The sequence below is a fragment of the Perognathus longimembris genome, chromosome 18, assembly GCF_023159225.1.
Source record: "Perognathus longimembris pacificus isolate PPM17 chromosome 18, ASM2315922v1, whole genome shotgun sequence".
NCBI lineage: Eukaryota > Metazoa > Chordata > Mammalia > Rodentia > Heteromyidae > Perognathus > Perognathus longimembris.
In genome coordinates, this window is record NC_063178.1 from 37219130 (window position 1) to 37246984 (window position 27855).

The following is a 27855-nucleotide window of genomic DNA, read 5'->3' on the forward strand; positions in this document are numbered from 1 at the left end:
GTTTACAGATTCTCCTTCTTCATCTCAGGTGCTGATTTCCTCCAATGTCCTAGATAGTGAGGCCCCAGGGATGAAGTTAACTTTCATTGATTGGGTTGAAATCTGTGTGAAGCCATTTGGGATGATGCAACTGGACTGCATCAGAAGATGTCATGTCAGACGCAAAGAGATATGGCCACAAAAATATCTTTGCTAGTGACACATCACCCAAAGTTATTAGATTATCATACCCTGATGGTCAGTTCACACATCTAAATTCTATAAAAGACGCAGAACATTACTAGTTAATTCAAGTATGTTCCCGTGAGAATTCTGTGTACACAAATGTATCTGTTTACTATTGCCTAAGGGAGGCAATGATGCTGTTGAAACCAGCAACTACATGTCAATAAGTCAAAGTCAATATGGAAATTCTTTTGCATGTTTATATACTCAACTTTTCCACTCAAGGAGGAAATTTGCTGTTGATTTTAATGTAAGATATGCAGTTATTTCCTTTTTCTTAATCTTTTTTCCCTTATGGTATGCCCCCTGTTGTCACTGTATTTGATTTTTGTACCTTGGGTATTGTATTTACATTTATCTTAACTAGGGAAGGGAAGGGAAACAACCAAGTGGTGAGAAAAGAGACAAAGGGCAAACCAATGCCACAGCAATATTCACAAGACAATATGTTGGAAATGAACTGTACATCTTTGGGTGTGAGGATTGAAGGAGGGAAAGGGGAAAAACATGAGCAACGGTAACACGTTTGACTGGAAATACACTCACTGCCTTATGTAGGTAATTGTAACCCCCCTGTACAAAGTAGTAAATGTGCTTTTGAGTACCAAACACACGTACACATATTGAGGATAAAACAACAATAAGATGTAACATAGGTATATTTTACCTCAAAATCTTCATAGCTGCCATAGTAGCCTATGGCAGAGTCATTTAAAAACCTACACTTAAAGAAACGAAATAGTTCAGGCTATCTTTCCTGTCACCATAAATAGATTTGCAAACATATATAAATTAAAAAAACAGGTAATTTTTGCTAAACTTTCTATATACATAAATGAAACAATTATATACTTGTCTGAGAACTTGGGTAAGAGATGAAATTCTGCTCTATTACAAGCCTTAATAAATATTAAAGCCAACATTATGTCTTCTTCTGGTCAAACTATGTTATACCCAAATTCCCAGTAGACACCTTAATGGGCCCTAAGAACAGAGGTACTTCAGAGCTGTGATCACACTGTCCTTTCTAATGAGATTGCTAATGAATTATTAAAATGGCATTTTCATTACATTTTACAAAATTTTTGTCACTTAATTTTTAAATTCTTATGATGATATGTTATACATACACACACACACACACACACACACACACACACACACACACACACACACACAGTGGCCTTAGTCCTATGATGTAGCAGTGCCCATGCTTCATATCATAAAGCTTTATAAAGATTCTTTTGGGACCTACATGCCGATTTCCCTACGCATGCATGATGTTACAAGAATCATATGTAATTGTTCCCTTTCTCTTCATTCTTGGCATCATTTGTTCTTATTCTTCATAGACATTGTCACTGGTGTGAGATTAAATTCAATGTTGAGGAGGAGATGATGGCCCAAAGAGAACAGGAAACAAATTCATCTCTGTGCAAAGAATCAGAGTTTTAGGTTCCCCTCAGGCTTTCCACATCCACAAAGTCCTGCCCAGTAAGCAATAATTGTACAGATATATACGCCAAAGAAATGGGGAGCAGAATTAGAAGTGTCAACAGCGGCAGCCTAGCTCATGGGCTTTACTTGTACTTTCAGGATGAATTTAAACAGCAGGAATGGAATACCACAATCCAGCCCATCAAAGCTGGACATAGAGAAAATTCATCTCATCACAGGGGTTCTGAAATACCAAGGGGAAGTGTGAGTGCTTCTCCCTCCAATACCATCTGGCCTTTCTCTCAGAAAACAGTACCTGGAAGGGCATACCTCCCACCAACCTAAACAAATGCCATTTTTGAAAGTGGCAGAGAGGCTATTGGGGGACCTGGCCAGAAATCCTCACCAGAGAAGCATGGCCATTTTTGAAAGGGGCAAAGGAATCTGATTCCCCTGCCCCACACCTCTCTAGTGACAAATGGAAGGCCCACACAGGAAGAGGCAAACTTTCATGGTATTTTTATAACTGAGACTTGAAAAAATTTACAACATAACTGCTATTATGTCATTATGGACATTATTTACTCAACCAAACTGGCTGCCCTTAATCACAACATATAAAGGATTTGGAGACTTCTGTATACATTATTAAACATGCATGCCTGCCTGCCTTCCTAACACTAAATGCATGAATATTGACTTGAGTTTCTATGATGTTGTCTATTGAGCAGGCAAATCGCAAAACTTTCGTGGAGTTTTTATAAATTAGATTTGAAAAACTTTCAACAAAATATAGCTACTATTATGTCACTATGAACCTTATTTGCTCAACCTGTCTGGCTGTCCTTAAGCAAAATGTACATAGGACTTCGGGGCATGGTTTATACATTACTAAAATTCTTGCCTGCCTCCCTGCTTGCTGCTGCCTGCCTGCCTGCCTGCCTGCATAACCCCTTGTACCTAAACATTGACCTGAATTTCTGCAATGTTGTCCATGAGCAGGCAAATAACAAGGCTTTCATGGAATTTTTATAAATTAGACTTGAAAAAACTTACAACAAAACATAGCTACTATTATGTCATTACTGACATTATTTGCCCAACCAATTTGGCTGCCCCTAAGCACAATGTATAAAGGATTTGATGGCATATTGTATACATTGTTAAAAATGCCTGCCTGCCTGCCTGCCTTCTCTATCCTGTCTTATTTAATAACACTTTATATAAGTACTGAAATCAATTAGAGTGTGTCCGACAACTTTTCCTTTTCAATGTTTTTGTGGCTACTTTTAACTTCCTGATTATTCATATACTTTTTAGAATCAGCTTCTTGATTACTTTTTAAAATAGCATTACCAAGCACCAATGGCTCACATTTGTCTACCTAGCTACATAGAAGGCTAAGATCAGAGGATCACAAGGTGAAGCCAGCCACAACGGGAGAATTTTTGCGACTCTTATCTCTAATTGACTACCCCCAAAAAGCTGTAAGTAGAGCTGTGGCTCAGATGGTAGAACATGCTAGCCTAAGTAAACCAAGGTCAAAAATGGTGCTCCAATCCTGGGTTGAAGCCTCAGAAATGGTGCATGCATGCTCATGCAATCACATGTAAGCTGTGTGTCATTTTGGGTAAATTGCTATCCTGAGAATTTTGACACTTCATATAGGATGCACCCCAAGTAACTAGATCTTTTCTGATTTCTGTCATTAATACTTTTATATTCTTGAAGATATTTTGTTGAGTTCCTTTCTAAATATTGTATGTTTGAGGTCCAATTTTAAATAGTACTCTTAAAATACACTGCCAATGATCAGTTAGTAGTCTCTAGAAACACAGTGTAATTTTTGGTTGGTGTTGATGCTTGGCTACCACAGTTTTGCTCAGCTTCTTTCTTGGGTCTAGCAGTGTGTTGATAAGTTCTTCGGGGTCAGCTCTGGAAATATGTCATCTGAGAACATAAGCAAATTTTTTATTTACAAAATGTGTACCTTTTGTTTCTGTTTCTTTTTCTTTTTTGTCTTAGTACACATGCTACATTTGCCAGTCCAACATTGCAAAGATATGGTGAGAGTAGAAATCATCTCTTGGTTTTGATCTTAGAGCAAAAATATTTAGTAAGTCATCATTCTTTCGCTTTTTGTTTTTATAATATTTGGTAGATGAAAACTACAATGTGTTTTTTATTGCTTTGTGTGTGTGTGTGTGTGTGTGTGTGTGTTTTGGTTTTTTTTTTTTTTTTTTTTGGCCAGTCCTGGGCCTTGGACTCAGGGCCTGAGCACTGTCCCTGGCTTCTTCCCGCTCAAGGCTAGACTCTGCCACTTGAGCCACAGCGCCGCTTCTGGTCGTTTTCTGTATATGTGGTGCTGGGGAATCGAACCTAGGGCCTCGTGTATCCGAGGCAGGCACTCTTGCCACTAGGCTATATCCCCAGCCCTTATTGCTTTTTTTAAATAGGGTTTTTCAGTTACTTTTTATGAGTTACCCATGGCCACAGTCAGACCACTTTACTGGTGTGTACAGGAAAGCATCAACTGCAGTGCTTTATAGGTATCTCTTATTACATCTATGATTTCTTCAAACTCTCAGTGGAATGAAGTCCTAAACATCGATTGTAATCTCTCAACACCCATCCAGTTGGATTAATGTAAACTCAGAGGGGGAAGAAGTACAGCAAAATGTTATCTCCACAATTCTGTATGCTATTACCTGGGCTGAAAGGGTTATGATGCATACATGACTTCTTTCCAACATAAAATTAAAAAAAAAAAACATTTGAAAATAAAAAAACTGCAATGACATTAATCTTTCCAAGCATGGTTCAACTTGAACACTAAAGAACTTAAGAATTCTAAAGATGGTATGCCACCACTGTACCAAAATTTCTATCATCATTCCAACAATTACAGGGAATTACTTTTTTCATTTTACTGAAATTAAAGCATAATAATATATGATTCTTAAATTATGACAAAAGAACAACTACTTAGCCAGAGATATCAGTTCCTCCTGAAAAAGCAGTGTTTACTACTCTCACTGTAATTTTTCTCATGTTTATCTTAGTGATTTCAGATAGAATTAAAAATCTACTTTAAAAATAGAAACAATACAGGGGCTGGGGATATGGCCTAGTGGCATGAGAGCTTGCCTTGTATACATGAGGCCCTGGGTTCGATTCCCCAGCACCACATATACAGAAAACGGCCAGAAGTGGCGCTGTGGCTCAAGTGTCAGAGTGCTAGCCTTGAGCAAAAGGAAGCCAGGAACAGTGCTCAGGCCCTGAGTCCAAGGCCCAGGACTGGCAAAAAAATAAAAAAATAAAAACAAAACAAAAGGACCACTTAAGCCAACAAAACTACTAAAAATATGTTACAATTTACTGACAAAATCATGGGCACTTCATACAATACTTCGACTTTACCAGTTTCAAGTAAAATAAATAAGCAAAAATTTAAGATTACAAAGGCAGTCTTTCCCCTTGGGGAAACAAAAAGCCACTTTTGAACAATTGTTCCCTAAATATACATATACTGTATATTATTATAAGCTTCTTCAGAGAAGCAAGACATATTTGTCTCCCTGACACTGGATTCGAGTATTTATTAGTTGTTGTTGTTGTGTGAATGTGTGTGCGTGTGTGTGTGTGTGTGTACACATGTGTGTGTGTTTTAAAACATCAGGAAGGCAACTGCAAGTTTTGGGCCCAAAAGTACTTCTGGTTTATACTTGAAAAGACTACTGAATATGCTTTTATCTATATTGAACACGGGCAACATATATGTAGTGTGTACAGCATCATCTCTTTCCATTATCAATCAACCAGCACAGGTTCCAATTCATTTCACTGCCCTCCCAAGGAATTCAAATCATTATTGGTGCAATTAATAAAGAGAAAATGTGTGCCAATAACAAGAGGAGCTACTATCTGTTTTCATTTCCTTGTATGGAACTGCACAGACAGCATGATACCTGAGCAAATAAATCAACTACCATGATGGGAAGGGCTCCTTAATCCATAGTCTTTGCTTTATTGTGTGGAAAGTGTGCTACTGTCCCCTGAGCTTCCTGAATGTCTCTTTTCATTATAAATTAGTGCTTGATCCTTTCCATAATTGTCGGGAGCCTAGCTAGCAGCTAAGCTCATCCTGACCTCTGGCTGTGCCGATGTCGCCAAGATGACGGGAGCCAGACCTGCAGCTAGGGAGCCAGACCTGCAGCTAGGTAAATTATCACCTCTGGCTGTGCTGTTACCGCCAGGATATGCTAAAGGCAAGGACATTTGTTCACAGCTACTGTCCGGAATTGCTTTGCTATGTCCCCACCTTGCTATGTCCACTGGAGTAGATTCCTATGTTAATCAACCTTGTCCTGTGTTTACTGTAATCAAATGTTGCAAACTTCAAAGACTCTTTATGTTCTGGAATTTTAACAATCCTATGCTATTCCCTGGTTCCAAAACTGCATATAAGCTGGTAGTTGGAATAAACTTGGCTGCAGTCTTGAGGTTCAACCTTACGGCTGTAGACCTCCCGTACCCCATCTTTGTCTCTTGTCTTTTTTCTCTTGCCTTATTTTTCCTTTTCCGTATCCCTGCCGCCCCCTCAGTCAGGATTTCTGTTCCCCTGCCGGCTGGCCCGGCAGGTTTGGCGCCCGAACAGGGACTTGAAGACCTGGGATCGACGGCAGGTGACCCCCGCTCAGGTAAGGACGTCCGAATAGTTGAGAAGGAGAGTGGGAGGAGAGTGTATCGTCGGGAGTAATAAATTATGGGACAAGGTAATAGCCGCACGCTATACGTGCAGGCCCTCAAAGGCATGCTACATACCCGGGGAGTGAAAATTGGCCAAAGTCAGTTAGAACGTTTCTTTCATTTTGTTGAGGAAGCATGCCCCTGGTTCCCAGAGGAAGGAACCATTAACTTAGAAACTTGGCGAAAGATAGGGAAAAAGATTCAGGAGTATTATGATTTAAATGGCCCTGAGAAAATCCCAGTGGATGCCTTTATTCTCTGGAATCTGGTCCGAGATTGTTTGGATCCTAGACATGAACGGGTTAGATTCGATCAGTCCATCAGAGAAACTGAACAGGGGCCTGATGAACATCACCCAGCCCCCGGAACTTATGCAGCTGCCCGGGAAGAGCTGAGTAAATTAGTAAGATCTGAACCCACTGGGCTAGATACTAAGGAAGACTCAGATGGCTCAGACTCTGAGGAGAAATTATGCAATGAGCCTACTGTAGACAGATTAACTCATGTTGAGAAAATGCTGGAATCAACCATAACCCTGTTGTCCCAGCTTCAGCCAGGACAACAAACTCCTGCAAAGTTAGAAACTTGTGGGCCCCCACCCACAATCTTGGCGGACTTTGATCCTTTCCCACCACCCCCACCGCCTGCTATTGTCTCACTGCCAGTACCATCTCAGCCAGCGCTGTTAAAGGCGCCTGGCCCTCCGAGCGGTGAACTCCTTTATGGGTCAAGTCCTAATCCTTCCCCTAAGCGTAGTGCCCTGCAACTCTCCCTGGCGCAGGCTGCTCATGAAGGGGAGGACATTTCTGGTTTTCAATTATTCCCGGTAAGGAGGACTGAAGATAACGAAGCAGTCCACCAGCCTTTGCCATTTAAACAAATAAGTGATCTGAAGAATGCTTGTGCTCAATACGGCCCTACAGCGCCATTTACTCAAGTTATTCTTGATACCTTGGCTGCTAAAACTTTATGCCCAAATGATTGGAAACAGTTAGCTAAGGCTTGTCTTAGTGGAGGAGATTACTTGCTATGGAAGTCTGAATTTGTAGATCAGTGTCAGGCTACAGCAGAGACTAACAGAGCAAATAATGTGCCTGCTTCATTTGCGGAGCTGGCTGGGGAAGGTGATCATGCTAGCACCGAGACCCAGTTAGATTACGCCCCGGACGTTTACGATCAGATAAGTGCTGCCGCTAAACGTGCCTGGAGTAGACTTCCTAACTCTAGTAGGACTGAAGACCTTTCCAAAATTAGACAGGGGTCAGATGAGCCTTATCAAGACTTTGTCTCTCGGTTATTGGAGGCGACAAGTCGTCTGATCCGAGATGAGGGTGCCAGCAAGATCCTTGTACAACAATTGGCTTATGAGAATGCTAATGCAGCCTGCCAAGCAGCCATCAGACCTATTAAGAGAAAGGGAGAGATAACTGACTATATACGGCTTTGTGCAGACATTGGCCCATCCTATATGCAGGGCCTCACGCTGGCTGCAGCGCTCCAGGGGCAGACTGTAACTGAGTTCTTGCGCACCCCCCGCACAGGGGAAAAAGGAAAGGGACATCTGCGCACTGCTGGGCCTCCCGGCAGCTGTTTTTCCTGCGGACAAATGGGCCACTTAATGGCTCACTGCCCTAACCAGGAAAGGAGAGCTAAGCCTGGAACTTGTCCCCGTTGTAATAAAGGGAAGCATTGGGCTAGGAAATGTAGATCTACTTTTGTTAACTCTGGCCGCCCGATTTCGGGAAACTGGCAGAGGGGCCAGCCCCTGGCCCCGCAGAGAAATTTTGGGGCGGCCCCTTCCTTCCCCCAACCTCAGGCCCATCCCCCAACAACTCGCAGTTACAATCAGTTTCCTGCCTCCTCCGAGCAACGCCAGGGAGTGCAGGACTGGACCTCTGCTCCTCCACCAGCTCAGTACTGACTCCGGAGATGGGAGTCCAGGCCCTCCCTACAGGAGCCATTGGCCCCCTACCGAGGGGATCCGTTGGCTTGCTGTTAGGCCGCAGTAGCTCTGCGCTGAGAGGCCTGCATATTATTCCAGGAGTGATAGATCAGGACTATACTGGAGAAATAAAAATCATGGCTTCAGCCCCTGCTAGTGTTGTCTCCATCCCTGCAGGACAAAGAATTGCTCAGCTCATCCTTATTCCTTTAATTTCAGTCGGTGCATCAGCCACCCCGAACCCGAGGGGAGAAAGGAGTTTTGGGTCCTCAGACATATTTTGGGTTCAAAACATAAAACGGGAGAGGCCTGAGCTTACAATTTATATACAAGAAAAGCCCTTCCGAGGTCTGTTAGATACAGGAGCAGATGTGTCTGTGATAGCCAAGAGACATTGGCCTTCCAACTGGCCTCTTAATGCGTCTCTTACATCCCTGCAGGGGATTGGCCATGCCACAGACACCCAACAAAGCAGTGCCATCCTTAACTGGAGAGATGGTGAGGGGCATTCTGGGACTTTCCAGCCTTTTGTATTAGATCATTTGCCCATAAATTTGTGGGGCAGAGATATTATGGAAAAAATGGGAGTTTATTTGTTTAGCCCTAGTGACGCAGTCACTCGTCAACTCCTAAGTCAAGGGCTACTGCCCTCAGGAGGATTGGGAAGTCATCAGCAAGGTATTAGAGAACCCATTCAACCTCAGCCCCGACCTCCTAGACAAGGGCTGGGATATTTTTAACGGGGGTTGCTGCTCGTCCTGTCCCTCATGCCGATCCTATCACATGGTTATCAGACACTCCGGTGTGGGTGGATCAGTGGCCCCTATCAATTGAAAAGATTGTCGTTGCCCAACAGCTGGTGCAGGAACAGCTGGACTTGGGCCACATTGCTCCTACTACTTCCCCATGGAATTCACCTATTTTTGTTGTTAAAAAGAAATCTGGCAAATGGAGACTCCTACAGGATCTCCGGCGAGTGAATGCCACCATGGAACTTATGGGGGCATTACAACCAGGCTTGCCCTCTCCTATGGCAATTCCTCAAAATACATACAAAATTATAATTGACTTAAAAGATTGTTTTTATACCATACCTCTTGCTCCTCAAGATTGCAAACGCTTTGCGTTTAGTGTCCCCTCTACAAATTTTAAAGAACCCATGAAAAGATACCATTGGCTAGTGTTACCCCAAGGCATGGCAAACAGCCCCACTTTGTGTCAAAGCTTTGTGGCACGGGCTCTCTCTTCTACTCGTCAAAATTTTCCTTCTGTTTATATTATTCACTACACAGATGATATTTTGTTGGCTCACTTAAACCCTGAAGTAGTACGCCAAGCCTTTGGACAGTTAAAGCAAGATCTCACCTCTTTTGGGTTAATAATAGCTAGTGAAAAGGTGCAAGAGCATCCTCCATATACTTATCTTGGTCATATTTTGGGTCCTTATTATTTTACTAGCCAGAAATTACAGATTAAGACTAATCATTTGCGTACTTTGCATGATTTTCAAAAATTCCTGGGAGATATTAATTGGCTTCGCCCTTATCTTAAATTGTCCACAGCTGAATTAAAACCCTTGTTTGATCTATTGAAGGGGGACCCTGACCCTACATCTCCCAGAGAAATAACAACTGAAGCAGCAGAAGCCTTGAGCATAGTAAATTCTGCCATTTCTTCCCAACATATAAATTATATTGATTACTCAGCCCCTTGGGAAGCTTATATTTTAACTACACCTCATTCTCCAACAGCGGTCCTCTGGCAGAAGGGACCCCTTTTGTGGCTTTCCTTGCCTGCTACTCCTTCAAAAGTGTTAACTCCTTATTATGAATTGGTAGCCACCTTAGTCCATATGTGCCGTGTGGAATCTTGTAAGTATCTTGGACGAGATCCACAGGTTATTTATATCCCCTATACTTTGCAGCAGCAAGAATGGCTTTATATTCATTGTGATTCCTGGGCCATTGCTTGGGCCAATTTTGTGGGCACAATTTCACATCATTATCCCTCTAACAAGTTACTTCACTTTGCCTCTTCTTACACTTTTATATTTCCTCAGATTGTATCTTTATCTCCTCTTTCTATGGCTGCCTTGGTGTTTACAGACGGATCCTCTAATGGAACAGCAGCTCTTACTATTGATGGTGAAACTAGATCTTGGGACACTGGGCTTTCTTCTGCCCAGGAAGTTGAACTTCAAGCAGTTTTAGAGGCCCTTACTCTTTTACCTACTAAAGCCTTTAATTTATATTCAGATAGTCATTATGTTATTCGAGCCCTTCAGGTCATTGAAACTGTCCCTTTTCTTGGTACAGCTAATTCCACTATCCAAACTCTTTTTCGCCAGATACAACTTCTTCTTCACTCTCGCACCTGTCCGTGTTTATTTGGATTTATACGTGCTCATACTAAGCTTCCTGGACCATTAAGTGAGGGCAATGCTGTTACGGATGAGGCTATCCAAATTTTTCTTTCTCAAATTGACTTGGCAAAGCAATCACATGCTGCCCACCATCAAAACAGTCGTGCCTTACGTCAGCAATTTCATATTACTCGTGAGGCAGCTCGTCAAATTGTAAAAACTTGTCCCAACTGTGCTACCTTCCTGCCTGTGCCCTCCAATGGGATTAATCCCCGAGGCTTAGTGGCTAATCATGTTTGGCAAATGGATGTTACCCACATCCCCTCTTTGGACGGCTCCGCTTTGTCCATGTTACAATAGACACTTACTCTAATTTTATTATGGCTACTCCTCTTAGCGGGGAAGCTGGCAAACATTGTATCTCCCATGCCTTACGCTGCTTTGCTACTATGGGACTTCCTAAACAAATTAAAACTGATAATGGTCCGGGATATGTTGGACGAGCTTTTCAAACTTTTTGCAAATCTTACCAAATTGTTCACTCTACAGGAATCCCCTATAATCCTCATGGTCAAGGAATTGTCGAACAGGCCAACGGTTTGTTAAAACACCAAATTTCTAAATTAAAAGGGGGGGAACTATACCCCTTCTCTCCTGTTAATATACTTTCTCATGCTTTATTCGTACTAAATTTTTTAAATTTGGATTGCAATGGCCACTCCGCAGCACAGCGGTTCTGGGAAAAGAGAGAGCAAAGAGCTTTTGCTCAAGTTAAGTGGAAAGATCCTCTAACAAGTGCTTGGCACGGGCCCGATCCGGCATTGACATGGGGTCGAGGACATGTCTGTGTTTTTTCACAGGATGAAAATGATGCCCGCTGGCTACCTGAGCATTGTGTTCGGATTGTGGAAACTCATCAGAACGGTACAAGCGCTGACCCACTGGGCTTACGTGCCAGATCCACCGATTGTGCACCCTGCGACCTGGGAGGAAGCTGAGGTGTTCGTCCATGTCAACAGATCAGCGTACGGTACAGCTCCAGACCCTTTTGTCCAACACGTTAAAATGGGAGATTTTGCAGCTTCTGGCATTGGAACCCCTTTATGCTTTACAACTGACTCCAACAGTTATATTCCAGGCTGTACTGTAATGCAATCCATAAATCATAGAATTTGGATTCCTGATAATAGTCAAGTATATAATATACAAATGACTTCATTGCCTACTGGGTTCCCTGTAAGTGCCAATTCTACCTCATTCTTCATGATACCTCGCTGCATCAACTCCTCTCAAATTGTAGAATCCACGGGAGAACTGCACCCTGTAAAGTGTAGACATGATCACCCTTTTATAACCAATATTTCAGGAACTAATTCTCAGCTGATGGACTGGTCTGGAGCTAATCTCACCAATAAGTTCAACCCAGGTCTGTGGTGGATGAATGGACGCCCTCAACGCCATGTCTGGATGTTAGTGGCTGCTCTGAATAATATCTCCTGGCCCACTTCTACTTCTTTAAAAAATATTATGAGTTGTGTAACACCCCCTTATGCTATTATGTATGGACCTTTTAATATTTCTATAGGAGCCATGTATTTCAATGTTACCTGCACTAACTGTTCTTTTACAAATTGCTTGTATAGTGGTCTTACTGATTCTGTAATTATTATTAAGCAACCACCATTTGTTATGCTTCCTGTAAACTTATCTGAAGCTTGGTATGAAGAAACAGGTATTCAAGTGTTAAAACATTTAAAAGAACTTATGCGCCCTAGACGATTTGTAGGGCTATTAATAGCAGGAATTTTAGCCTTTATTTCCTTAGCTGCCTCTGCTGCAGCGGCTACTATGGCTTTAACACAAAATGTGCAGACAGCTCACCATGTTAATCAGCTTGCTCATAATACCACGCAAGCCCTGCACTTTCAAGGCAGGATTGATGATAAGGTAGAACAAAAATTAGAAGCATTGTATGAATCTGTGTTGTCTCTGGGAGAACAAATTCGTGCCTTACAAACTTTGCAACGGGTGCGCTGTCATGCTGGGTTTGACTTTATTTGTGTGACCCCCCATAAGTATAATGGGTCAAGCTATCCTTGGGAACAAGTTGTAGCACATTTAAATGGAATTTGGCACCATAATAACTTGTCCTTAGATCTCTTTCAACTCCATAGACAAATAGCCGGACTAGAACAGGCTCCGCCTTTGGACTTTAAAGTGGCAGAAACAGCAAAAGAACTGTTTGAACAACTCCAACAGTATGTCCCTTCCTTAACTAACGTTAAGGGGCTGCTAATGACATTGCTCGGCCCAGGGATACTTTTGCTGATGGCTTGCCTATGTCTTCCTTGCATTGTACGCATATTGCAAAACTCTTTCATGAGTTTAGCCAGCCAGCTGCATAAGGTCAAGCTCCAAGTAAATGAATTTCCCCCGAGAGGAACCGCAGCCAGAGACGGGTATGAGGCGGTGCCAGCCTTAGACCGACCTAAGACAGGGCCTTCAGCACTGCTCTGAAGTTGTTCCCCAAGACGGGTAAGGCGGGCTGGGGCACCCACCCCACCTAAGACAGGCGGGTTCGCTTCTTTTAATAAAAAGATGGGGGAACTGTCGGGAGCCTAGCTAGCAGCTAAGCTCATCCTGACCTCTGGCTGTGCCGATGTCGCCAAGATGACGGGAGCCAGACCTGCAGCTAGGGAGCCAGACCTGCAGCTAGGTAAATTATCACCTCTGGCTGTGCTGTTACCGCCAGGATATGCTAAAGGCAAGGACATTTGTTCACAGCTACTGTCCGGAATTGCTTTGCTATGTCCCCACCTTGCTATGTCCGCTGGAGTAGATTCCTATGTTAATCAACCTTGTCCTGTGTTTACTGTAATCAAATGTTGCAAACTTCAAAGACTCTTTATGTTCTGGAATGTTAACAATCCTATGCTATTCCCTGGTTCCAAAACTGCATATAAGCTGGTAGTTGGAATAAACTTGGCTGCAGTCTTGAGGTTCAACCTTACGGCTGTAGACCTCCCGTACCCCATCTTTGTCTCTTGTCTTTTTTCTCTTGCCTTATTTTTCCTTTTCCGTATCCCTGCCGCCCCCTCAGTCAGGATTTCTGTTCCCCTGCCGGCTGGCCCGGCAGGCATAATAACCAGAGAAGAAATGAGGCAGGAAGTATCTCTTAATTACGGTTATCCCTCAGTCCCGAGACTGATAGAGAAGGATGCAACCTGACTCAGAGTTCTTTGAGATATCTGGTGTCAACCCATAGAATTCTTCATAGCTTGGGCATCTATTTTTTCTACAATGTCATCATCAAACAACAACCAAAAATCATGACTCTTAACTACTGCAATATAATGGCCATGATTGGGACCACTTCCACATTAAACCACAATAGCATCAAGGTCATATATCCTGTCAGGTTTGGTTGCATCTCCTGAAGTGTTAAACAGATGAAGTTCTAAGGGGAAAACTACCCGGTATGAAAGTTTTGTATATCGATGAAGTTGATCCATACATTTAAATCTCTTCAGGTGGAGAGTTAGAATCATGGGCAGTTTCTTAACTTTCATCCGTTTGTGTGCTTCCTGCTTGCTGCGACATTCTTCACAGTAATATTTATATTCACTGCAGAGAGTTTCTGTGTAGCTAAAACCTCTTAAACAGTGAGTAATTGATGTGTTTTGTTCCACATCAACAGAAAGGTCTAAAAAATTCTTCATCTTTGCTGCTTATAGTTTCACAAGTAAGACATCTGGTTTCATTAATTAATGTTCTCTGAAAAATCTCGTGAAACCACGTTGGGTCTGGTGTGCTGTTGTTATTTTCACTGTCAATATTACCATTAGGCAAGGGACCATTTTGTTTTTCTTGATTTCTCTCTTCTTGTAAAATATCAGCAATTGTATTTAGTAAGTAATTTAAGACTTCATGGGCATCTTGTTGCATGTAGTTGTCAAAAAGCTGATTTTCTTTCCATAATCTTGTGATGAACTTCTTGGGAGGTAGTCTGACCTTTTTCTTCTGAGTTGCTGTGCTGTGGAAGAGATCTGCAAAGCATGTAAGAAGGTTTTCCTTCTTCCTAGGCCTGACTCTTGTATGCTAGAACTTTTTCCCAAAAAATAAAGTGCTTGAAGAACAGAATTACAGTAAGCAGGTATTCCCAAAATTGACTAATCCAAAATAGTGCTCAGTTGACTGGAAACTATTCTGGAGCAATCTTTTTCTCTAATGCCGAGGCATTGGCGCCCATGTTACAGATGGAGGCGAATTTGTAGACTGTCATTAGGATTTCCATCAGCCCAGTGCCATCTTCCAACCAATCACAGTGGTGGTGGGCCGGGGTGGAGGGGAACCAGTCAGCCCTCACACACCGAAGTCCGCGGGCGGGCCACCTAGCTGCTGCCTACCCATGCTCTGAACCAGCAGAGCCACCGCTTGTACCGCCATCGCCGCCGGCATTCCTTTCCATCTCTAAGTTGATAAGGTTTTGATTTTTTAATTTTTTTGAAGTCTTTTTAAGATTACTGAGATAGTCATTTGGCTTTTCCTTTTACTTATTTTTGTGTTGGTCCTCAGGCTTGAACTCAGTGCCTGGGTGCTATCCCTGAGCTTTTGTGTTCAAGGCCAGCATTCTGACATTAGAACAACAGCCCAGTTTTATACTTACAGGTTTTCTTGGTGTTTAATTGGAGGGAGATAAGAATCTAATGGAATTTCCAGCCAGGGCTGGCTTTGAACTGTGCTCCTCAGATCTCAGCCTTCCTAGTAGATAGGATTATGGGTAGTGGCCAACTGGCTTTTTACTTTTAGATTGTTGGCCTTGAAGTTCAATTGAATCAACTTCACACTTCCAGGAGAATGTTTCCTTGCTTATTTTCTATTAACATTTGCACACATACTAATACATTCAGTTTGCTAACACTTCCTTAAGAACTTTTACATGTGTTTACATAAAGGATACCAGCTACTGATCTCACAAATTAGTTGGGAATAATTCTTTTCCCTTCAATTTTCTGTAAAACCTTTGTGTGAAAGTGGTTCATTCTTTTTGAATATTTTGCTTTTGTTTTTTAATATTGAGCAGAACTCATGAGTGAAATCATCTGGACCAAGATGGTTTATGTTTATGGTTTGTATTATTTTAGGGTAGGGACAAGCCATTTAACAGATAATGAATGATCCCTGTTATTTGTTCCTTAAAACTTGGCATTTTTCAAGATAACTTTTTGGCATGTTCACTTTTAACAGACAAACTAAGAAATTACAGTTCTTTGGTAGTTTATGTGAGATAAACAAGTTCTACAACTGACTTATATACCAGACTTATATACCAGTCTTAAGATTTTATATGTTTAATGTAATTAAAATGTGAATTAATCAATAAAATGTATATAAATAAAGTAATTTCTCCTGTAGATAACTTTTGTTCTAAGTATGAGTCTAGATTGTACCTTACAATCCCAAGAAATGGATAAAGATATATAGATTACTATAAAGCTGCAAGTAACAACTTTCTGAAGAGGGGTCCAATAGCTCAGGAAATAAGAGTAAGAATTGATAAATGGGATTGCAGTAAATTAAAAGGTTTTTGTACAATTACCAGAGAGAAGAGACAGCCTCCATAATGGAGGAAAAATCTTTGCAAGGTATTCACCAGACAAGGGACTAATATTCCAGAATATATTTGTAATTCTCAAAAAATTAAAAACAGTCCAATTGATAAATGATCAGATGAATTGCACAGACAGTTCTTGGAAGTACAAATAAGCAATAAATAAAGAGATGTTCAACATTCTAGCTATACAGGAAATGCAAATCAAAACTACACTGAAAAAAAAAAAAAAACAACACTACACTGATTTAAGATGACTGTGGCTCACACTGTAATCCTAATTGCTCCCATAATGTCAAGATCAGAGGATCACAGTTCAAACTCAGCCCAGGCAGGAAAGTCCATGAGACTCTTATCTCCAATTAACCATCAAAAAAGCTGGACAGTATGGGGCTGGGGATATGGCCTAGTGGCAAGAGAGCTTGCCTCGTATACATGAGGCCCTGGGTTCGATTCCCCAGCACCACATATACAGAAAATGGCCAGAAGTCGCGCTGTGGCTCAAGTGGCAAAGTGCTAGCCTTGAGCAAAAGGAAGCCAGGGACAGTGCTCAGGCCCTGAGTCCAAGCCCCAGGACTGGCCAAAAAAACAAAAAAACAAAAACAAAACAAATTAAAAGCTGGACAGTGGAGCTCTGGCTCATGTGGTAGAGTGCTAGCCTTGAGCAAAAAATCTCAGGACAATCACCCAGGCCCTGAGTTAAAGACTGGAACAAAACAAACAAACAAAAACACCCCACTCACACACAAAAATCAACTCCACTTTCCATCTCAACACTGTCAGAATGGTAGCCATCCACAGAACAAACAACAACAGTGCTGGTGAGGACCTAGGCATAAAGGAACTCACACACACTGTTAGTGGGAATGCAAAGGAGTACAACTCTGTGGAGATCAGTAGGGAGGTTCTTTTAAAAACTGAAAATGGAAGTACTATACAGTTTGAACATACTGTTCTTAGGCATCTGTCTTGCGCATCCATGTTTATAGCAATATTGTTGTGGATCAGTCCAGGTGTTCCTTAACTGATGAATGGAGAAAGAAAATGCATCTACACACACACACACACACACACACACACACACACACACACGTACACACACACATACACACACTGGAGTCTTCCTTAGCTATAAACAGAGAATACCTGCCATACATACCGCCTCTCCAAAAGCTTGCCGATTTGGGGCTGTAAACTTAAGAAAGTAGATCCCAAGAAGTTCCCATCTCTTCTCCAACTCACAGTCTGCCTTCTAGGTCACCTTCCTTTTTTCCATGCTGAATGAGTGGAGATAACAGCCTCTCTCTCCCTCCCTCCTTTCCTTTCTTCTTTCTTTTGGGACTTGGGTGGGGTGGGGGTAAACTCCAGGAGGAAACTCTACAACCCAAACCACACTGGTCAGTAATGGGTGACCCAAGGCCCTTCATCTTTAAGAACCAACTGTAAAGTTTCTTTGGCTTTTCTCTGTTTTCCTGACCATCAGTTGATTTTTGTGTGACATCTGAGCCTGCTCTTAATGAAGACTGGAGAGAATTAAGGACAGGGGCTAATTTTAGTCTGAAAATAAAGGAACAAGGAGCCTTGATATCCGGATGGTCAGCATGACATCAGTTATATCATTGCTAGCCAGGCTAGGGATGAACAGGTTGAGGCTGGAGAAAGCACAGGCAGATGCACAAGAGGCTTTCCAAAGGAAATTAGGAAGAGCCTGAGAAGGGCACCCTGCTCCCTTGTAGGTGGAGATTCTCCACTAAGAGCCCCTAGGTTCAACTGTGACCTCGTGTGCACTGCAGTGGCCACAGGGCTATGGGATACAATTGTGCTCTCTGAGCCAATGCCTTTGTGGGACTTATAAAAATTGTGGAGGCTGCCAAGTAGAAACCCTTGGGTCATGTGTCAGATGGGAAAAGGTTGAGATTCCCCCCCTCTGAGGCAATGGGAAAACTAGGTTTTTTGATAAGAAGATGAAAACAAACATTTTTACAATTTTTCTAATAGCATTAGAGTGAACCAAGTTGTGTCTTCCAATAACAATCCTATTAGGAAAGTCATAAACATCATTCAGGGAGTGTGTTTGCCACTGAAACAAGGTAGTAAATCAAGCTCAAGGCTTGTAGATTTAAATAGAATGTAGGTGAAACAAAATATCCATAAATCAAGAAATCCAACCTCAACATAGGCAGACCATTAAATAAGTCACAGACAAACACAAGCTTTACACAATTTTGAAGTGGCAATGCTATAAAGGAATTCAATCTGCTTCCTACCAACTGCTTACCAGGGACAGGGAGAAACTAAGACCCACATCTGTCCCCTGGAAACCAAGGAACAAAGAAATAAGTTGCTGTTCATCAAAGAATGCCACCTGTACTTCGTGGAACAAGGAAGATACCTGATTGGAGCTGAAGAAGCCACACATGCCTGTAGACCCACAAGGAATCAATTCAGGTCTGGATGAAGTCCCAACATGCAGCTCACTGGCCATCTGAGCCTCCTGGTGCCTGCCTGACTCCACATGCCTTCCTGTGGTGCTGCGAATTCTCTGGGTGGTGCCCTGATGGTTCAGCGCTCTGTGGCTTGGCCAGCTTCTAGGTGCCGCCCGCTGACATGCACCAGCATTCCAAGCGGAGTTGCCATAGCAAAAGGGACATGAAGCCACTTAGCAGTTGGCTGTCAGTGATCACAGGTGCTCACTGGCCATCAGGGCTGCACAGTACCTCCAGATCCACGAATCCGCCCCTGGCCTTCTGGCCAGTACTGGCTCTGTCTGGGGTCCTCGGCAAATACACTTGCCAAATCACCTCCCTGGTCCATTCTCCCATATCCTGGGTGAACCCCTCAAGGATAGCTCCCCCACCACCTTTGCCTTTGCCAGTCCTGGAAGTGGTGGGTGTTCAGATGAACAACCACTCTCCCCATCAATGTAATCTCTCTTGATGACAGCTGCTGGTTGATAGGTAGCTGGTCATTGGATCCGGGCATCTCCTCCCTGCACGAGTGCACACTTGCCTCTTGTCTCACCACTTGCCTGGGCCTCTCTGGCCCAGGTCCCTGCCTGCTCCTTCCTGCTACACAGCAGAACAGGGTCACAAAATTGGCTACAGGCAGGAACTGGCAAACCGGATGCCTGCGGCTCACAATGTTATGTTTCAGGCTCCTGCAGGAAGCTTTGCTCAGACACCAGAGCAAGGGACATCTGACCCTTCCCTGCCTCAGCCAAGGCACCCTAGCACCCAGCAATGGTATTTGTAGGCATCATCCTCACTGTCATGCAGATTGCCAACAGCAGTGGTTGCTTGACATCCCTGGACTCAAGTCCTGAGACCTTGGTGCAGCGGACAGCACTAAAGGGCGGCCTTCGCCAGGTGATTGGTGTCTGGGAACTTCAGTCAAGCAAATTAACATGCACACACTTTGAACTCCCTCTGTCCAACCTCATACCTGACACATTCATGCAACCGCACATGAACAGAGAATTGCTCACAGGCAAGCCCACTCTCTATCTCTCTTTCTTTCTCTCCCTCCCTGCCTCCCCCACATGCTCACTCAGAACACACTGTGATGGATCCTCCTGGATCCACATCCACATACCTATTCACACATACACAGACTTCTGCTTAGGAAGCACACCCATGTACAGATTCAGGAACACACATGCACGCACAGGCACACACACACGTGAGCACCCAGTACACAGAGGCTTGTAAGGTCTGAAGGGGTTTCCGGGGACCGAGTCCAAGTTGTTAAAGAGAACAGGGATGGTCTTGCTGTGGGCATAGCTTAGGAGCGCAACCCTGAGTACTGGCCAGACTATGGGCAATTGTGTCTCCCCTGCTGTCCCCACCAGTCTCCCTTTCCCTTTGCCATGCACCCTGAGCCACCTGTGTAGCAACCAACTCTTGGGGGAAAGCAATCAAGGGAGACATGAGAATGCAGCAGGAGCACAGGATTATGCCCCAGTAGTGCCCCAAACCTGGATGGCATTTGGTACTGCCCAGGAATACACCCTGAAGTGGGGCACTGCAGGCAGATAGCAGGGCAGGCCTGTGTCCCTGAATCCCTCAGCTCTTCTTCCTTCTCTTTGTTCCCGGGGTGGTGGGGCGACCATCCAGATGCATGCACCCTGGCCTTCCTGGCCACCCCCCACCACCCGCGGCCGAGTTCCTGAGGGTTGTCCCCTGCTCACATACGTCTTTCTCCACTAACTCCCTCCGAGTTTCCCTCTTCTAGCCCTCCTTTTCCCTGCCTCGCTGCTGCTTCCACTCCTAGCACTAGCCTTCCTGCCTCTGGACTGCCTTCAACTCACACATGCTGCTGTGCTTCTGCCTTTTTGCCTCTGCCTCTGCTTCCCAATTTCCCCCTCCTCCTCCTGAGGTTCAGAGTCTGCACACCTCCCCACGCACCTCTTCACTTCCTCTGGGGAAGTGAACTCCTTCACCCTGGCCTAGCCATACTTTCTTCTCCAAATCTCCCTCTGCTCTCACCCTCTGCACTCGTGGTCTCTCTCAGTCTACTCATGTACACCGATCCCCTTTCATCTAAGCTGTTGTCTCCCTATTCTGTCCCCAAGTCCCTCTTTGCCTTTCCTGCCTACAGGATGTGTGTGTAGGGGATGGGAGGGTAGCTGCCTTCCTTTCCTGTCTTCTTCCATCTGCTCCTGTGTCCAATATCCTATCAGTCTCAAAATGGCCTCTGCTAACTTGGCAGAGTGCACCTGAGACCCTTGCCTGGCTTTCTAGGTAGCCGGCCTGTGAATTGGAGGCTTGCAGGAATGCACGTGTGTGCCTGTTGTGCAGCAAACGCTCCCAGCGGTGGCCGGATGTTTTGGTTCACCATGATGAGGAACCCAGCTTGCTGACTGTGTGACCCTGTTGGCCTTCCCAACAGAACTGCTTTACTGTGCAAGGGGGGGGGGACGCCACTTAGCATTAGGCAGTGGGTGCTCACTGGCCATCGGCCTCCAGGTGCCTGCCGGACAGTCCATGTGCACCTGAGGTGCTGGGAAGCCGCTGGGCGGTGCACGGATGGTTCAGCGCTCTGTGACATGTCCAGCTCCTAGGAATTGCCTGCTAACATGCGCCAGCATTCCAAGCAGAGTTGCCATAATGAAAGGGGATGCTACATGGCTTAGTGGTTGGCTGTCAGTGCTCACTGGTGCTCACCGGCCATTGGGGCCACACAGTACCTCTGGAGCCATGAATCCCACCACTGGCCATCGTGCTGGGATCATCTCAGGCCGCAGTCCTCGGCAAATACACTTGGCACCTCCCCTTCCTGCTTGTTCCTCCCATATCCTGGCTGAACCCATCCAGGACAGCTCCCCCACTGCCTCTGCCCTTGCCAGTCCTAGAAGCAGTGGGTGTCCCTGCCGGGCCAGCCGGCAGGGGAACAGAAATCCTGACTGAGGGGCGGCAGGGATACGGAAAAAGAAAAATAAGGCAAGAGAAAAAAGACAAGAGACAAAGATGGGGTACGGGAGGTCTACAGCCGTGAGGTTGAACCTCAAGACTGCAGCAACAGTTTATTTCAACTCCCAGCTTATATGCAGTTTTGGAACCAGGGAATAGCATAGGATTGTTAAAATTCCAGAACATAAAGAGTCTTGGAAGTTTGCAACATTTGATTACAGTAAACACAGGACAAGGTTGATAGGAATCTACTCCAGCGGACATAGCAAGGTGGGGACATAGCAAAGTAATTCCGGACAGTAGCTGTGAACGGATGTCCTTGCCTTTAGCATATCCTGGCGGTAACAGCACAGCCAGAGGTGATAATTTACCTAGCTGCAGGTCTGGCTCCCTAGCTGCAGGTCTGGCTCCCGTCATCTTGGCGACATCGGCACAGCCAGAGGTCAGGATGAGCTTAGCTGCTAGCTCGGCTCCCGACAGTTCCCCCGTCTTTTTATTAAAAGAAGCGAACCCGCCTGTCTTAGGTGGGGTGGGTGCCCCAGCCCGCCTTACCCGTCTTGGGGAACAACTTCAGAGCAGTGCTGAAGGCCCTGTCTTAGGTCGGTCTAAGGCTGGCACCGCCTCATACCCGTCTCTGGCTGCGGTTCCTCTCGGGGGAAATTCATTTACTTGGAGCTTGACCTTATGCAGCTGGCCGGCTAAACTCATGAAAGAGTTTTGCAATATGCGTACAATGCAAGGAAGACATAGGCAAGCCATCAGCAAAAGTATCCCTGGGCCGAGCAATGTCATTAGCAGCCCCTTAACATTAGATAAGGAAGGGACATACTGTTGGAGTTGTTCAAACAGTTCTTTTGCTGTTTCTGCCACTTTAAAGTCCAAAGGCGGAGCCTGTTCTAGTCCGGCTATTTGTCTATGGAGTTGAAAGAGATCTAAGGACAAGTTATTATGGTGCCAAATACCATTTAAATGTGCTACAACTTGTTCCCAAGGATAGCTCGACCCATTATACTTATGGGGGGTCACACAAATAAAGTCAAACCCAGCATGACAGCGCACCCGTTGCAAAGTTTGTAAGGCACGAATTTGTTCTCCCAGAGACAACACAGATTCATACAATGCTTCTAATTTTTGTTCTACCTTATCATCAATCCTGCCTTGAAAGTGCAGGGCTTGCGTGGTATTATGAGCAAGCTGATTAACATGGTGAGCTGTCTGCACATTTTGTATTAAAGCCACAGTAGCCGCTGCAGCGGAGGCAGCTAAGGAAATAAAGGCTAAAATTCCTGCTATTAATAGCCCTACAAATCGTCTAGGGCGCATAAGTTCTTTTAAATGTTTTAACACTTGAATACCTGTTTCTTTATACCAAGCTTCAGATAAGTTTACAGGAAGCATAACAAATGGTGGTTGCTTAATAATAATTACAGAATCAGTAAGACCACTATACAAGCAATTTGTAAAAGAACAGTTAGTGCAGGTAACATTGAAATACATGGCTCCTATAGAAATATTAAAAGGTCCATACATAATAGCATAAGGGGGTGTTACACAACTCATAATATTTTTTAAAGAAGTAGAAGTGGGCCAGGAGATATTATTCAGAGCAGCCACTAACATCCAGACATGGCGTTGAGGGCGTCCATTCATCCACCACAGACCTGGGTTGAACTTATTGGTGAGATTAGCTCCAGACCAGTCCATCAGCTGAGAATTAGTTCCTGAAATATTGGTTATAAAAGGGTGATCATGTCTACACTTTACGGGGTGCAGTTCTCCCGTGGATTCTACAATTTGAGAGGAGTTGATGCAGCGAGGTATCATGAAGGACGAGGTAGAATTGGCATGTACAGGAAACCCAATAGGCAATGAAGTCATTTGTATATTATATACTTGACTATTATCAGGAATCCAAATTCTATAGTTTATGGATTGCATTACAGTACAGCCTGGAATATAACTGTTGGAGTCAGTTGTAAAGCATAAAGGGGTTCCAATGCCAGAAGCTGCAAAGTCTCCCATTTTAACGTGCTGGACAAAAGGGTCTGGAGCTGTACCGTACGCTGATCTGTTGACATGGACAAACACCTCAGCTCCCTCCCAGGTCGCGGGGTGCACAATCGGTGGATCTGGCACGTAAGCCCAGTGGGTCAGCGCTTGTGCCGTTCTGATGAGTTTCCACGATGCGAACACAACTCTCAGGTAGCCAGCGGGCATCATTTTCATCCTGTGAAAAAACACAGACATGTCCTCGACCCCATGTCAGTACCGGATCGGGCCTGTGCCAAGCACTTGTTAAAGGATCTTTCCACTTAACTTGAGCAAAAGATCTTTGCTCTCTCTTTTCCCAGAACCGCTGTGCTGCGGAGTGGCCATTGCAATCCAAATTTTAAAAATTTCGTATGAATAAAGTATGAGAAAGTATATTAACAGGAGAGAAGGGGTATAGTTTCCCCCCCTATTAATTTAGAAATTTGGTGTTTTAACAAGCCGTTGGCCCATTCGACAATTCCTTGACCATGAGGGTTAATGCCATTGGAGGGCACAGGCAGGAAGGTAGCACAGTTGGGACAAGTTTCTACAATTTGACGAGCTGCCTCATAAGTAATATGAAATTGCTGACGTAAGGCACGACTGTTTTGATGGTGGGCAGCATGTGATTGCTTTGCTAAGTCAATTTGAGAAAGAAAAATTTGGGTAGCCTCATCCGTAATAGCATTGTCCTCACTTAATGGTAAGAAGAGGCAAAGTGAAGTAATTTGTTGGAGGGACAATGATGTGAAATTGTGCCCACAAAATTGTCCCAGGCAGTGACCCAGGAATCACAAAGACTATAAAGCCATTCTTGTTGCTGCAAAGTATAGGGGATATAAATAACCTGTGGATCTTGTCCAAGATACTTATAAGATTCCACACGGCACATATGGACTAAGGTGGCTACCAATTCATAATAAGGAATTAATACTTTTGAAGGAGTAGCAGGCAAGGAAAGCCACAAAAGGGGGTCCCTTCTGCCAAAGGACCGCTGTTGGAGAATGAGATATAGTTAAAATATAAGCTTCCCAAGGGGCTGAGTAATCAATATAATTTATATGTTGGGAAGAAAGGGCAGAATTTACTATGCTCAAGGCTTCTGCTGCTTCAGTTGTTATTTCTCTGGGAGATGTAGGGTCAGGGTCCCCCTTTAATAGATCAAACAAGGGTTTTAATTCAGCTGTGGACAATTTAAGATAAGGGCGAAGCCAATTAATATCTCCCAGAAATTTTTGAAAATCATGCAAAGTACGTAAATGAGAAGTCTTAACCTGTAATTTTTGACTAGTAAAATAATAAGGACCCAAAATATGACCAAGAGGGATTTTTATTTTTCTCTGCCTGGGCTGGCTTTGAACTATCCAAAGAGTCTTAGCCATAAAAGCCCTTTTTATTTCCAATTAAACCAATAGGAGAACAAAAGGAGTAGAGTTTACCTGTAAGTTGCTAAAAATTGACCACCAAGTAGTTGCCAGAGTTTTGCTGTAACACTTAAAGAACGGCAGACTGAATGGGGTCCAAGTGTCATTAAATCTAATCATATTATTTAACCTTACCTTACTGGCACATGAAAGAGAAAACAAATGAATAACAATAAGTCTCAGCTTCAGTGGATCTGAAGTGGCTGTGTCTTCCATCCCAAATTAGCAGGCCAGCAGGAGAGATGGTTTGCATCTGGATAATTCTTTAGTAGAGTTCCCTGGATAGGCTGTCACATTTCCTGCTTGTTGCCTGTAAATTTCTACACAGACTGGTTAAGGGCATTTTTAAACAGATTTTAGAAGGCTTGGGCCTTTTAACCATCTTTCTGGTCACAAAATCCACACAGATTGAAGGCCAACCAAGTCTGCTCTCTGTAGCAGCCAGGGCAGTTTCTGAGTCACAAACAACTCCCAGTTTGGAAGCCGACTGTGGAGGCAGCTTTCTGTAGCCATAGACTGCCACGGTCCACTCAGCTAGCACACATGTCAACCTGTATCCTATAAAGCAAAATGTTAATTTGGGGTCCGGAAAATTTAGGTTAATAGTCACACCTGTGCAGTTATTTCAAAATGACTCTGGTCCCTTGATCTTAAAGAGTTTGAGAGCACCGCGAAAAAAGAGAAAAAAAAAATGGAGAAGCAAAATCTTAAGTCCATACCAAATAATTGTCAGGATTAGGTGTACACTTGACTCTTAGCATAGATAGACATAAAGAATAACACACTGGTTGTACATTATTGTACTTATATTACGTGCTGTATATTAAAACCTTTTGGAGTTTTTCTTAGACACATTTGTTTGCTCCCAAACATATCAGTTTAGGCTTAAAACCTGTTTTTTGTTTTGTTTTTAAGTTTTACCAACACATAGACATAGACATAGACATAGACATACATACAGATACAGACAATGTGCACACGTTTTGGGGCGCGCTTAGAATTGTTCTTTAATTGGCCATGTAAGTTTTTCTGGAATTCCAGTGGCAAATGATATTATTTTGCCTATATTCTAGAACCACGTGGTTAGATAGTAAACAAAAAAATCTTTTCAGCAGACCAAAATTTTCAGATCATCTGAGAAGCCACATTTTGAGAAACCAGTTTAGCTCACAAAGGGAGTATATGGGAGACAGGATATGAACACAGACAGTGAGCTCACAGTAAGACACCTTCATCTTGCAGCATTTGAATTGTAAGGCACCTTTGAAATGCAAGGCCACAGGACTCCAAGTCTCTGCCCAGCCTCCAGGAATTTGGCATGTTTGTCACCTGGGGGATGGGCAGGCTTTCACTCTAACCAGTCCTATTGTCTACCATGTGCTCAATGCTAGAGAAAGTTTATGATTTAGCCAAACAAGCAGAATTTAACTGAATCTCCAAAACTTAAACATCAATAACAAGAATAGAAAACCTTTCTTTGAGTCTTTTAAAGCAGATGTTAAACAAATATCAATACCCATCCTATGTCACAGGCAGGCAGGCACAGTTTAGAGGGAGGCAGAAAAAGAGACAGAGAGAACTTCATCTGCCTGAGCGCTCATAGAAGTTAGGTAAGTCCTGCAAAATATTCCAAATATATATGATTGGGCTCAAACTTGAGCAGCATTCCTGAAACAATTTAGACTTGAGGAGCAACCAGCTGAGCTGAACTAGAGATCAGTTATCTCCAAACACCCACAATTGCTGATCTCCTTGACCTAGCCCAGTGGATTTATGGAAAATGTAAGCTCCACGCTAATGGTCACTCACCCTGGTTGGGGATTCAAATCTGTCCTGGTGGATGGAAATAGAGCGCTCGGTCAGGACAAGTTACCTCGGACAAGTTACCTCGGTGGTGTTAGCATTTCCCTAGCCTCAGGTCCCTTCCCCCTGCTAGCAGCCTGCACCTAGGAGAGCTGTAAGTCTGCCAGGACTCCCTTTAAAGGAGTTTGTTGTTCTGGATGAAGCTGTGACAACAGAGCTATAACTGATTTTAACATAGTCTCAACATAGGTCAATCTATCTTTAATAGGCTTATTGAATAATTTCTCCTCAGAGTCTGAGCCATCTGAGTCTTCCTTAATGTCTAGCTCAGTGGGTTCAGGTCTTGTTAATTTTCTCAGCTCTTCCCAGGCAGCAGCATACGCTCCCAGAGCTGGGCAACACTCATCAGGTCCCTGTTCAGTTTCTCCAATCGACTGATCGAATTTAATCTATTCATGTCTAGGATCTAAGCAATCTCGGACCAGATACCAAAGAATAATAGCATCCACTGAGGTTTTCTCAGGGCCAGTTGCATCATAATGTTCCCTTTTTTTTTTTTTTTTTTTTTTTTCAATTTTCTAGCAAGTTTCTAAGTTATTGGTTCCTTCCTCCAGGAACTGGGGGCATGCTTTCTCAATAAAATAAAAGAAACGTTCTAAGTTACTTTGGCCAACTTTCACTGCCCGGGCATTAAGCATGCCTTTGGGGGCCTGCATGTATAGCATGCGGCTATTACCTTGTCCCATAATTTATTACTCCCGACAATACACTCTCCTCCCGCTCTCCTTCCCAAGCATTCGGACGTCCTTACCTGAGCGGGGGTCACCTGCTCGGCTCCCGACAGGTGTCCAGATCCGCGACAG

At 43.7% G+C, this 27855-nt stretch overlaps 1 pseudogene; it reads right to left on the bottom strand.

Annotated features, from left to right (window-relative positions):
* Positions 1–13907: 13907 nt before the first annotated feature.
* Positions 13908–15009, bottom strand: LOC125367293 (annotated as a pseudogene).
* Positions 15010–27855: the final 12846 nt, after the last annotated feature.